The sequence below is a fragment of the Mandrillus leucophaeus genome, unplaced genomic scaffold (genome assembly GCF_000951045.1).
Source record: "Mandrillus leucophaeus isolate KB7577 unplaced genomic scaffold, Mleu.le_1.0 Scaffold502, whole genome shotgun sequence".
Lineage (NCBI taxonomy): Eukaryota > Metazoa > Chordata > Mammalia > Primates > Cercopithecidae > Mandrillus > Mandrillus leucophaeus.
Genome location: NW_012105388.1, coordinates 1,543,852 through 1,546,419, shown reverse-complemented (window position 1 = coordinate 1,546,419; position 2,568 = coordinate 1,543,852).

The following is a 2,568-nucleotide window of genomic DNA, read 5'->3' as shown; positions in this document are numbered from 1 at the left end:
GGCTTAGGACTAGCAAAACACCGTCCTGCCTTGTTTGTTGAACTTAAGCCTAGGACAGACCCCGTGCGGGTACGCCAATACCCGATGCCCCTAGAGGCCAAGAAAGGAATTGCCCCGCATATCCGCCGGCTCCTTGACCAAGAGGTCCTTCGCCCATGTCACTCGCCCTGGAATACTCCATTGTTGCCAGTACGAAAACCTAATAGTGGAGAATACAGACCTATACAAGACTTAAGAGAAATCAGTAAGAAGGTTGTGGACATACATCCAACTGTGCCTAACCCGTATACCCTCCTGAGTACCTTAAACCCTAAACATCAATGGTACACTGTTTTAGATTTGAAAGATGCTTTCTTCAGTTTGCCTTTAGCCCCTCAGAGCCAAAAGCTCTTCGCCTTCGAGTAGAATGACCCCGATAAGGGCATAAGTGGCCAACTGACATGGACCAGGCTGCCGCAAGGATTTAAAAACTCTCCTACCCTGTTCGATGAGGCCCTCCATGAAGACCTAGGTGAGTACCGATGCAAACACCCTGAAATAACTTTACTACAGTATGTTGATGACCTCCTAATTGCTGCTGAGACCCAAGAAGCTTGCATCCAAGAGACCAAAGGTCTCTTACAAGCTCTAAGGAATCTAGGCTACCGAGCCTTAGCAAAGAAAGCTCAAATCTGTAAGCCAGAGGTAACATATCTAGGGTACCTGCTTAAAGAAGGGCAGCGCTGGTTAACAGACGCCCGGAAACAAACTGTTCTGCAGATCCCCAGGCCACAATCCACCCGACAAGTGAAGGAATTCCTGAGGTCGGCAGGATTTTGCAGACCATGGATACCTAGGTTCGCAGAACTGGCTAAACCCTTGTATCAGGCAACCCGGGGGCAGCAGCCATTTAATTGGACAGACGAAGCCGAGTCGGCTTTCCAACAGATTGAAACCGCCTTACTCTCTGCGCCTGCACTAAGGCTACCTGATGTTACCAAGCCCTTCCACCTATATGTGGACAAGAATACAGGTGTCGCCAAGGCGGTAATAACTCAGAACTTAGGCCCCTGGCGGAGGCCAGTTGCCTACCTGTCAAAGAAGTTAGACCCAGTGGCTGCCGGGTGGCCCCCTTGTCTCCGAATGATTGCGGCCACGGCTCTGATGGTGCAAGATGCTGATAAACTTGTTATAGGACAAGAATTGCAGGTCGTTACTCCACATGCCATCGAAGGTGTACTCAAACAGCCACCTAATCGATAGATAAGTAACGCCCGGCTCACCCACTACCAAAGACTACTACTAAATCCTCTCAGGATAACTTTCCTGCCCCCAACGACCTTAAACCCTGCCTCGCTGCTGCCCAACCCGGACCTAGATGCCCCACTCCATGACTGCACCGAGATACTAGCTCAGGTGCACGGAGTTCGAGAAGACCTGCAGGACCGCCCACTTCCTGACGCCAACCTCGTTTAGTTCACTGATAAGAGCAGCTTCATGCATCAAGGCCAGAGGTACGCTAGAGCGGCAGTGACTTCAGAGACTGAAGTAATCTGGGCGGAACCCCTGCCCCCGGGGACATCGGCCCAGAAGGCCGAACTGATAGCTCTCACCCAAGCTCTTACCTTAAGGGCGGGGAAGAAGCTGACAGTATATACAGACAGCCGATATGATATGCTTTTGCAACGGCGCATATACATAGGGCCATTTACAAGGAGCGAAGGTTACTGACGGCTGAAAGAAAAGAGATAAAAAACAAGCAAGAGATCCTAGCCCTGCTAACAGCCCTATGGAGGCCAGAAAAGTTAGCCATTGTGCATTGCCCAGGGCATCAGAAACCAACTACTCCAACTGCTCAAGGCAACTTTCTGGCAGACCAAACTGCAAAGAATGTGGCAAAGGCTCCCAGCCAACTCCTTACACTCCAGCTCCCTGACCCGGGCCCCCAGGACTTGCCATATTTCCCTGAATATTCAGAACAAGATCTCCAGTAGATTGACAAACTTCCCCTGAAACAAATCCAGAATAGGTGGTAGACTGACACTAATGACCAAACCATCCTACCAGAAAAATTAAGACAACAGGTGTTAGAACACATCCACCGAACCACCCACCTAGGGGCCCGGCGGATGATAGACCTGATCAGACGCTCCAAGCTCAAAATCAGACATATAGCTGAGACGGCCAGCAGTATCGTGACAAGTTGCAAAGTCTGCCAGCTTAACAACGCATACCCCCAATCTCAAGCTGCAACAGGAACAAGGCTCAGAGGAACCAGGCCTGGTATCTACTAGAAAGTAGATTTTACTGAAATAAAGCCAGGAAAGTACGGGTACCGGTACTTACTTGTCTTTGTAGATACTTTTTCAGGGTGGACTGAAGCATTCCCAACCAAAAGAGAAACTGCTCAGGTCATAGCAAAGAAAATTCTGGAAGATATCCTTCCCAGGTATGGCTTCCCCATCCAGATAAGGTCAGATAATAGGCCCGCTTTCGTCGCTAAGGTAAGTCAGGATTTGGCTTCCATCCTTAGGGCAAATTAGAAACTCCATTGCGCTTACAGGCCCCAGAGTTCAGGACAGGTAGAAA